At 36.8% G+C, this 12,268-nt stretch overlaps 1 pseudogene; it reads right to left on the reverse strand.

Annotated features, from left to right (window-relative positions):
* Positions 1 to 7,939: 7,939 nt before the first annotated feature.
* On the reverse strand, positions 7,940 to 10,177 carry LOC149200302 (acylamino-acid-releasing enzyme pseudogene; annotated as a pseudogene).
* Positions 10,178 to 12,268: the final 2,091 nt, after the last annotated feature.

Genomic DNA, 12,268 nt, shown 5'->3' on the forward strand with positions numbered 1-12,268 from the left:
CTTCTTCTCTTCTTCATTGGCTTGCATGGGTCTAAGGCAAGGATGACAACAAAGGTTCGCAAATGTCAAAAATTATAGGGTCTGAAGCTCGCATTTGTTTTAGAGTTTTCGGCTACAGTCGTTGGCTTGCCACAAGGAAAATTTGACCATAGTCGTAGGAATCATAGGCTCAAGGGAGTGACTGGAAACCTTCAATCACATGCATAGCTCCTCATCCATGTGACCAGGAAATTTCACTCAGATTTGACCGAGGACTAAAGTTGACCGCATTTAACAAAAGTTGTCTCTAACATATTTTGTTGTTGCAAACATATTTAGGACATGGTATTAGCTCATTGCTCACAGATAGAAACTACCTACACAAGTGCCTCTAAGAATCAATCTGTTTCCAGCCTAACATACCTTCAGGGAATCAACTAGTTTTCACCTTCGGGAAAGTGATATTGAACAACCCCCTAGCCTAGGAGTATTAGTCTCATTGTACTCTTTGTTGAACATTTTATAACAATCTAATAGAAGAATATTTTTCAAGGGTTTTCCCCCTAGTGAGGTTTTTCCCTGGTCTTTGACCAAACCTGGTGTCTCTTGTTGATGTGTTGATTGTCTCCTTTGTCATTGCATTTATTTTTATATATTCAATTATTGTTGATGAATGAAAATACTAATTGTATTTGGAAAGATTTATAATTGAATTATTGAATTGGACTAAATTATTTGATACACCATAGAACAATCTGAAAAAACAAAACAAAACAAAACAGAAAACAAAAAAACAAAAACAAACAAACAAAAAACAAAAACAAAACCAAAAAACATAAAACAAAACAAAAACAAAAACACAAAAACATAAAACAAAAAACAAAACAAACAAACAAACAAATAAACAAAAAAAAACAAAAAAAACAAAAAAAAAAACAAAGAAACAACAAAACAACAACAAACAACAAAACAAACAACAAACAACAAAAAACAAAAATAAACAAAAACAAAAAACAAAAACAAAAAAAAACAAAAAACAAAAAACAAAAAACAAAAACAAAAACAAAAACAAAAAGACAAAAACAAAGTACAAAAAACAAAAACAAAAGGAACAAAAAAACAAAACAAAACAAACAAAACAAAACAAACAAACAAACAAACAAAAACAAAAAGACAAAAACAAAAACAAAAAACAAAGTAACATGGTATCATAGCTAAGGTGAAGGACAAGCCCAAAAGGAGACAAGCATTGAAGAAATCATCTTTGGAAAGTTGAAAGAGTTGATCTAGTCAAGTCAATATGACTTCCCTCTTCAAGGAAAATGAGAAGTTGGGTAACTCATTGAATTTTGTTGCATGGAAAGTTAGGTTGGAGATCATAGCTTATAACAATGATGTTTTGGACTACATTCAAGGAAAAGTACCTGAGCCTCCATAGAAAGCTTTCGCTGCTATTAAAAACAAGCACAAGAAAGGTGAGTTAAAAGCAAAGGAAATTATAGTTGATTGTTTAAAAGATAATTTACTTGCATATGTTGAAAATTTGATAAGGTCTAAAGACATGTATAATAAGATAGTTGGCATGTATCGAGTCAATTTGAATGAAATCATCTCCTTGAAAGATCAAGTGAAATAAACAAAAATGAACAAGGGAGAGTCTGTGCAATCCTACATTATGAGGATACCTCGTCTTAGAGATCAATTGCAAAGAGTTGGGAAATTTTTGTTTGACAGGGAATTAGTGATCATAACTCTAAGAGGTCTCCCTCCGGTTTGGGAAACCTTCATTACTACTAGAAGCAACAACAACAGGTTCAATGATCAAAGAAGAAGATATGACCGAAGAAATTATCACAATGGAATATATGAAAGAAGAAGAAGAGATGCTCCAAGTGACCATGAAGAAGATCGTTGTCCTCAAAATAAGTCAAGATACTCTAGGTATTAAAGTAATGTTGACAAACAAACTGAATATATTGTTATTTCCACTCTTACTAGTTCATCTCCTCTGTATTCATGGGATAGTTTGTTGGTTGATAATGTGGCCACTCATCACTTCTCTAGTGTAACAACCTCCGGGGTAAATGTGCATATAAAAAAAAAAACATAATAGGAACAGAAATACAATAAACATATCAGCCATCAAAATCCATATATACATCAGTACATTTGCACATGAAAATCAAGGGAATGAATTTTTTTTCATTAATAAATGCAATGAACCAACCGGAGATGGGACTACCACGTTCCACCTGACCATAGATTGGTTGAGCCAAGTCTCTCTTCAGCCAATCACCCCCGTGCCATATTCCAAGCATGAATGTGGGATCTCATAGAACACATCAATCAAAACTCATCCAGGGCTTCCAGAGGCCACCCACCTCAACCCATCAAATAGTGATTCCACCTCACGGTCAAACATCACCAAAAACCTTCTTTAGATCGGTCTCCATCCAAGCCTTCCAGGGCTTCTAGAGCATTTGTCCAACCAAGGCTTCTAGAACTAGTAACTCAACCCACAGCTTATACAGGGCTTACAGAGCATTTGTCCAACCAAGGCTTCCAAGACTAGTAACTCAACCCACCAATGGATTCCAGAGCATTTTTCTAGCCAAGGATTCCAGGACTAGTAACTCAACTCAAGCTGTTATAGGGCTTCCAAATCATTTGTTCAACCAGGGCTTCCAGGACTAGTAACTCAACCCAAGCTATGGAAAAATGAGAACCAACCAAAACAAAGCAATGAAAGTAAACCCGCAATCACCATGGCTATCGAGGAAATGGCAAGGCTAAGCAATCCACTGTCAATCTCGGCCATCCTCCATGCCAATGACAGATCATAACTAAGAAACCACATGCATGTGCCATACATGCCAAAACTAGTGAAGAAATCATACATGCAACTCGGTACCTTTAAGAAAATATGATGTAGTTGTTGATGTCGATGCCTTCTTGCGCTTTCCTGCTCTTCCTGTACCTCCTTGCTCCAAGAACCCAAGTATGCCACCCCCTCCAAGAGTGCTCCAAGAAAACTCTAAGTAACCAAGAGTATGAGAGAGAGAGAGAGAATAATGAGAGAGCTCCAAAACTGAACTGACCAAGTCTTTCCCACTGATCCTCATAAGCCTTTTTATTAATGAGGTCTCTAGTTTATTCATTTTCCATTATTTTCCTTTAATTTCCTCCTCACATGCAACCTATGACCTTTCACCTACTTTTTCTCCTAATTTCCATTATTTTCATAAATAAATGTGCCAAATACCTTTTTTCCTCTTTATTGCCTTAGCCATTGCGTTTACCAATTTCCTTAGCCATAAACAACCAAATGAACACCCCCTAGGATGTATTTTCCACCATTCAACTTGGAATATGTGTCCCATCATCCGTGGTATTTATATATTTTTACATGGAATTTTCACCAGGGTTGTTACAAAACCCTCCCCTTGGGGGAACACCGTCCTCGGTGTTCAATGACACCTACAACCAAAAGACCATTGAAAACAAAACATATTGCCCATGGAGCTTTATAACATAGCTCATTGCAGTATTTACAATGAAAGATCTACTCAAAATCAAAACATCATGACAACATGACAACATACCGCATAATGAAGCTTTATAACACAGCTCATTATGGTATTTGCAATAACCACACATACACATATTCACATATGCACATTTTCTCAACCAACAAATAAAATAATATGAATCCACAACAAGGGAATCTAGAGGCTCACACCTCCACCCTAAAAATAATACCATGATCCACATCCTTCCCAAGAAGTTCAGAACCCACTACAAATTCAAATTTTTGCATCCAATGTCCAGTGCTATAATCCTACGCCACTTGTCCTCTTAGCGAATAGTTACCGGCTCATTATTCTAGGGCGCACTCCCAATGTGCATCTGATTCCATCTAGCAATGCTAATGACCAACACAAATCCATCCATGACCTTCCCTTCTCTGCTACATAGTCCCTCTGGAATCTGGTCACCTCTTCCGTGTTGTCACTCACCTTTCAAGTTCCGCTGTCACCCCCATCCCAGGCAATCCATCCCTTGGCAAGGATTCCTCGCATCAGAATATTCAAATACCAAGGCATATACCTGCCTCAAAACTACCATACCGGTCATAGCATGCTCATGGAAATCAATGGACACTATTGGGTACCAATGCCCCACAATGGACTTGCTACTGAAGTGCTTTACTAGCATATTACTACAAGTTCCAATTTCTTTTGTTGTTGTTGCTAATTCTTGTAGTCGATTTCAACCTTCCAACTGGGCATGTTCATTCTTCCTGTAGCGAGAACATAACTTCCATTAGGTTCAAACTAAATTTAAATAATTTCAAATCATAGCTCATTGGTAGTTCGTCAATAAGATACACTTGGAATCTTGTTTGCTTCCTGTCAAAAGAAGTTAAACTAGCATCTTTGACCAAATCAACATGTATAAAAATATCACATCAGGTTAGCTCAAAACACAACCATCATAGATCAAAACCATAAATCACATGTAACCATCATAAACCAAAATCATAATTCACATGTAATCATCATATACCATAATCATAAGTCACATGCATAATAAAACTGAAATACAATGCTGATACCTATCCTTCATCAATCCTTACTTCTCCCTTTGTTCTTTTGTATAGACACTAAATCAGTTGCCACGCCCAGCAAACAAAAAGTGCCTTCTCCTTTACCAGGTGCATATACCCATAATGTGCATCACACACATACATCCACACCTGACACACAACACCATGCAATACATGCACCTACACCTGATGTACAATTCATACACCTACAACCAGTGTACAACATAGTGCATCCATCTATACTCGATGTGTAATACCATCCAATACATGTGCCTATACACAGTAAAACACAACGAGTACACATGCCACAATACCACTACTACATGATAAACATACATAATACCGCATGCTCATAACACAACATCAATGTTATGCACACAATACCACATGTACACCAATACCATATGTACAACATGTACACATTACCACTTATACACTACACCACCTGCACAACATGTTCACAACATCACATGTACACGGCGCCACCTGCACAACATGTACACAATGCCACATGTACACTACACCACTATACAATGTGTACACAATACCACATGTACACTGTACCACACGCACGATGTGTACGCGACACCATATGTACATAGCATCACATGCATGACATGTACATAGCACCGCATGTTCATAGCACCCTATGTACAACATGTATATGACACCACATACTCACAACACCATTTGTACAATCATGCACACAACACCATATGTACATAGCACCATATGTACAGCATGCACGCAACACCAAGTGTACATAGCACTACATATCCAACATGTACATAGCATCATCCGTACACATCACTACATATCCAACATGAACAGAGCACCATATGCACACACATCACATATACATCATGAAGACAGTGCAATATGTATACAACGCCCCATATGCAATATTTTCACAACCCTATTTGTACCATTCTATACATAACATTGCATAAATAACATGTACACATGCTATGTATACACAACACCACAAGTGCACACATCCTAGATGCAACATATACAATGTATGCTCAACAATAGTACCACACATCCAAAAGCACATTGTCCTTACCAAGAAACCTTGCTTCCGGTATCTCATCCATGCTTATCCTAGCATGCCACAGGCCACACTGCTTTCATTTTGCTTATGCATCCTTCAACATTACCTGTCATACCATAAACATAAGCATAATACAAGTATAAAATACCAAATCATATCCACATGATACTGACCCCGTATATTTACCGTGACTACTCTTCCCAATTGATTCCTCATAAGACCAGGAACATGTTCATGTCATTCTCCTGCATAAGCAACCATTCCTCCACATAATGATCCCTGACGATCCTGTCAAATAATGACATCGATACATACATACATACATACATACATATATAATCGTTAGCATAAAACAATCATCACCTTGTCAGACAATGACATACATACTGTTATCTCAAAATCAGACCCTGACAGGTTGTTGATCAAGTAGACTTCAAGTAACTATTTCAAACCTACTTTAGGCTGAGGCTTAGCCTCCCCAACCTGAGAGGGCTCTCTCAAAGGATTAATGATCTTTGATTATGATAAATATGGCTAACTCTTATGAAACAAAAGTAAAATGTGAGTGGTGGAAACACAATTAGAAACTATCCATTGGGCTTATGGAGTCAACATCATTTCATTATAACAATGTTATCAACCTTACATAGAAGTCAAGGCATTCAAGATTCAACACATTTAGAACATACCAGAAACATATAGGACCACACAGTCTATGAATGCATACAGGAAATTAGAGCACCATGAGTGAGTTCTAAGTGATTACACATTCATACCATTGCAAATATTGGGAAAAGAAAAATATAACACATTCTGAAAATCAAATCCCTCCTGAGTCCTGAGAAGCAAAGCCAATCTTGTATTACTGAAAAATAGTCTTTACATAAAGCCAAATATCAGAGCTTTTCTGAATAATTTTCCAACCTCTATTACATTGCTCTTTCTCCTATATATAGAGCTCTTCTACCTAACTGAGATTCCTCCTCAAGCATGAGGGGAACTCGAATTCTCCTTATCATGACACCTATTGACATATTAAACTAACTATTAAAATCAACTTACTACTAATTGACAGCTCTAGAAACCTAAAACAATTAGGATTCTAATTCTACATCATGCTGAACATAGCATTTATTACAATCAAGATTCATTCTCTGACAAGTGGTTTCCTTTGGCATTAGCCTTGATGGATGTTTAAAGCTCTTTGTTGGCCCTTACTGTCTTATCTCTTCATTGCTGCTGAGAAATAGGAAACTGCCCCTGTTTTTATGCTTTTGGTTTCCTCATAGATATTCGGAAATAATTAACCATGTTGATCTTTTTGAATATACAAAAAATGTGTTAAAGTGCCACGTTCTTTATGTGCTGTCGATTTTTCGCATGTGTGAAGACAAAACCTCCTCTAAGCTGTCTGAGGCATCATGAACCAAACTGGCTATGAATAATGACCATTAGATGTACTAGGCCAGCATGTGTAATATTGTTATAGGCCATGTTCAGAGTCTTTAAATTCAAAAGTTCTTCAAGCTTTTAGCATCCAGCATCAGTTATACATCATGACTTTATGTTGAGATATGTCAAAGCAACAAAACCTGAAATTGTATCCATGCATGCCACAGTCACCGGACAGCCTACATAAACAATGCCTGAATCAGTGACTTTATTTCGATAAATTTGCAGCTCCTTCAAGTTTGTAAGTCCACATGTTGCCAGTGATTGCAATCTTCTTTGTATAAAGATGAAAATGTGCTCCCTGATATTGCCTGCTCTAGAATTCAAATAATGAAGCCTGTGAGATATTCTGGTCCAGCATCAGAAATACGTTGACAATAGTTAAAATTCAGATGCTGCAAATTTAGACAATTTTGTAATAGTGAAAGCCCTGAATCTGTAACGTCTGAACTAGAAATATCAACTGCCAGGAGGGACGGTCCCTGCGTTGCAAGAATTTCAAGTCAACTATCTTCCACACCAGGGTATTCTCTCAGAAAAACATCCTGAAGATTACAGTCTTGAAATGGGTGGAGCGAAGTTCTTGTGAGAACTTGAGTACGAACCAACTCATTAAAAATATGCTGACTCAGATCTCTAGGAAGCATATTAAGAGAGTCATATCTGCCAATACTCTCATAGATTCTTTCGAATGGACAGCTCTAGAAGAGAAAGAGCTTTACTGTCTCCTTTGCCAATATCTGAATACCACCTTCATATAAATTATCAGGAGCCCTGTTGGAAGTGGAAACCAAGATAATTCCTTTGTTAAATAAAATGTTTAAACATCTGATTCAGGATCAATGCATCTGAGGAGAAATGAAGGCTTTATATTAAAGCTTCATTAGGCCCTACATTGTAGTCTATATATAATGCTTTTTGTTAATATCCACAATCTTACAGAACAAAACAAGCACGTAACCAATAGAGGAATATGGGCCTGCCAAAGGCCTTCATTTCAAGAATCTCTTAAACCAAAGTCCAATGTTCAGAAAGCTTTCGAAATCAGATTGCAGCCTGTCAATGCTGTGTACATCATTTGGGAAAACGATGACTTTTACTTCCACCCCCTTCTCCCGCAGAGCTCGAGCATACTGCAATCCATTTGATACAGGAACCCTGAGGTCTTGCGCACCCAAAAGTAAGAGAACGAGTACTTTTACCTTTGAAATATGTCTAATTGGTGAACACTGATAAAACATGGTGATATATTCTATTGAAGGTGCTTCAGTGTAAACATTTTTCCCATTCTTTCCGTATGCCTCCACATAACACCAATCAGGAATATCTGTTGTGCCAACCATTAATGAGAGATTACACACAGGATTCCGGACAGCTGTAGCAACAAACCTATCTGGTGCCTAGCCAATTAAATTGGTTGCAAGAAACCCTTTGTGGGAGGGCAAGTCCCTTATGAATTACTAGATCAATAGCATTTATGACATCAGCCACATCCTGTCGCCCAACATTACCAGTTAGAGATTGCAAAGCCTCCTCTCCAAAACCCACAGAACCTTTGTAGTTTACATAAAGTAGGATGTAGCCCATTGATGACAAAAAGGCTTGAGTTCTTGAAAAGCCGGTCAATGAAGTAGAATGTGGCCCACCCTGGAGGATAACAATGAGTGGATTACAAGCATCCTCCTGAAAAGCATTTTCCTTACTTTCTGATTCACTGGAGAATCTAGATGACACAAATATCACCTCGAAAGGTTGTTTGGAACCTTCTGTTAACAAAAATTCTTGATCTTTAACTGGAATCTTCAAAATATTAAATTCAATTGAGGACAGTGAAGCTTTGACTTTCTCTGAATAGTCCATATCTAACCACCTCCACCCTGTTTTTTTTATCATTATCCATGTCAATTCTTGACAGATGGCCATATTTCAGTTTCGAAGGATTGGTTGGGCTGCTAGACACTGCAAGAACAATGTTATCATGCACTGCAAGAACACTCCAAGAAGAATTTGAATTCTCATGGCTAATTCTTGAAACTTTTCCACTGACTACATGTGGGAAGAACAATGGAATTTTGAATAAGACCAACACGAACAATGCGTGGAGCTCGAATCATCTCTGGCTTAGCATTGAAACGATATGCCTGCAACATTTGTAACCACGATGCCTCCTCCGGCATCAAGTAGCATATTCATCATAGAACAGGGACCTAATGTGGTTCGAATAATATCTGCAACAACCTTTGATGCTTGAATATTCGCATGGCACACCCTATTTCTAGTTTCCCACTTTATAACATCATTCAAAACGAGAACAAGAGCATACATGGCTGCAAGTGAAAGCGGATAGCAGTCCGTCGAGGGAACAAACGCTAGACTGGAAAAAAACCACCGAATCACAGCTGAATTCGACAGGGGAAAGTGTATAAGCTGAAAAATGTTGATGTTAACACAACGGATTTTGGTAAATATGACAACTGGGGTGAGATTTGCTATGGATCAGCACGAATTCCCGATTTTGTAGCGCAGTTAGTGCAAAATCGGTGTTTTGCGCTACGAAATCACCTAGACCGAGTTTCTGCGTTATGAAATTTGAAATGAGTTTCAACATATGATATTCATGTGAGATATGAGACCAATGATAGACTAAAACAAAGAATTGACCCCATTTGACATACTAACAAGACTCTTAACAAGGCTCTAAAAGACTAGACCCAAAACTGACACCAACCCTTTGACAAATTTAAAAAGATTTGATGTTCAGAATTTAAAATATTTTTTCTTGAGTGATAACACATACATTCATGTATACATATATAAACATCAGAATAATCATGATCATAACATAATTACCAGATAACATAAGGTCTAGGTTAAGAGAAATTCCTTTATTTATGTAACACATGTGCAACATTGAGAACAATAGTTCCCAACATAGCCAAAGAATATGACACCTCTGATCCATTTACTTTACCTTTTCTAGTTACATTTCTTGTGTCTATGTTGCTACTGTCCATTTAGCACAATGGACCCAACCAGTCCAACCAGTTTTCATAGTCTTACCTTCTGCTATGCTTACTCATGCACATAGCTTCATATGGGTCTTATATCATCGGTTGGGTACCACAAATCTCTCCTAATTTCCATCAACTTTCCTCTTTCCCAACCAAATCCCAAGAATCAAAACATAAAAAAGGCAAGACAAGGAACAAACAAGAAGAATACCATAAAAACCAATAACAACATGACTCTGCAAACAAAGTGGTATGGCCATACACTAGACATAAACAAAGTCACAAATCAAGCTCAAAAATTCATAAAAGACCAAAATCACAAGACTAACAACAAACACCATGACTCAATCCTCGTGGTCCCCAAGGAAAGCTCAACCTAAGCCTTCTTCAATATTCATGGCAACCTCTCTTTCCATGCAACTCCATGGATCATGCTCACAGATGTCAACCACATGTTCCAAACATCAAGACAATCATATTTATCAATTGAAATCAACTTTTACAAACAATCATGTCATAATCCATAGTCATCAATCATAATACTACAACTATCACCTACTATACTTAAATACATATCAACTATCTCAACACATGTATTTTAGTACAATCATCTTAAAACAAGATCATTTGAACACATACTCATATTATGCAATTCATCAAACATTCATACCACATGCAAACATACCATGTTAAATGAATCAACTAGGCACAAACACTCAAACACCAAATAGAAGTCATATAAAACAACCAAGCACCAAATATACGACATAAGAAAACTCATACCTTAATGTGTATCAGGGGAGGCTATCTTGTCTACACAATAAAGCTAGGTTAGCATGATACAACTTCACAACATATCAACTCAAACATAAATCATGATATCCCTAACAGTAACTAATTAACATGTTCACGTTATAAGCTCATAAGAATTTGTTTTTCATGCATAACAATCACATATATATGATCAATCTAGATTAGTACTACACCATATCACAAATATTTTGACTCATACCTGAATATCGCAACCATAACCATCTACATAGGTCAAACCAGGTTAACACAATGTATATAACATCAATATCTTCAAGGTAATGAAAATAACCATTACGCATATGACCAATCCAAATTATAACATCAATATCTCAATGAAATGACCCTAATCATCAAATTAATAGCATATAACAAAAATAATCTATATATCATACTCATCAACAACATACAACATAATAATCAAGTTATCTAATATAAAACAACAATAGCAATGCATACAACTACATGTTACTATCATTCTTGACTATCTGACACATGTGCATATAACCACACTAATCATCTAACATCTATCATGAATGTAACCATAGCATCAAAAGACATGTACATAAACCTAATTCATATAAAAATACTTAACTTACATACCTGCATGCCAAACATACACTACTTGTATGACGATATTCTCTTATCCCAAAGTCTAATGGTGCAACCTCATTATGATAATCTGCATCTCCTCCTCTATCTCAACCCACACATCAGCATCATAACAACCAATAGCATCATGATGACCTAAATTTCATACAATGACTTCACAAGGCATGTTTGACCTACTATACATGCATAATCATAGCCACGACCATACATGCATAACAACAACCATTACTCCATTGTACACATTGCCACATGCAACCAACGGTATGCATAAGCAATTCCAAATCAACTACACCTATGCATAAACGCATGTAGTTGAACATAAGCGATCAATTCTTGTAATCAACCTACAAGTCTAATACATGTTGTAGAAATTTCTCTATGGATCAGCTAGCTCTGATGCCATGTAGAAATTCTCACTATAGATCACCTGATAATGCAATGTAACTAAAGAAAAATACTTGATCTACTTCTACAATCAAACTTGAGGAAGCTTGATCGATTTGAGCAAGATCAACCAAAACACATATAATAGAGAAGAAGATTCAATCACACATGAAACACAGAAGAATAATATGGGGAAAGCCTCAGCTAAAAACCGTGTTATCTATATTATCATACAAGTGGAAATATCTCAGGATTAAACAAAGCTTTAGCTCACAAGCTACCTAGCTCTCAGTACAATCCCTCATTACTGCTCATAGACAGAATAGACAACACATATGCCTTCCTTCATAGAATAGACAA

This window comes from Pinus tabuliformis, chromosome 2_1 (genome assembly GCF_031772625.1).
Source record: "Pinus tabuliformis cultivar Carrire ecotype Pingquan chromosome 2_1, CPIR1, whole genome shotgun sequence".
Lineage (NCBI taxonomy): Eukaryota > Viridiplantae > Streptophyta > Pinopsida > Pinales > Pinaceae > Pinus > Pinus tabuliformis.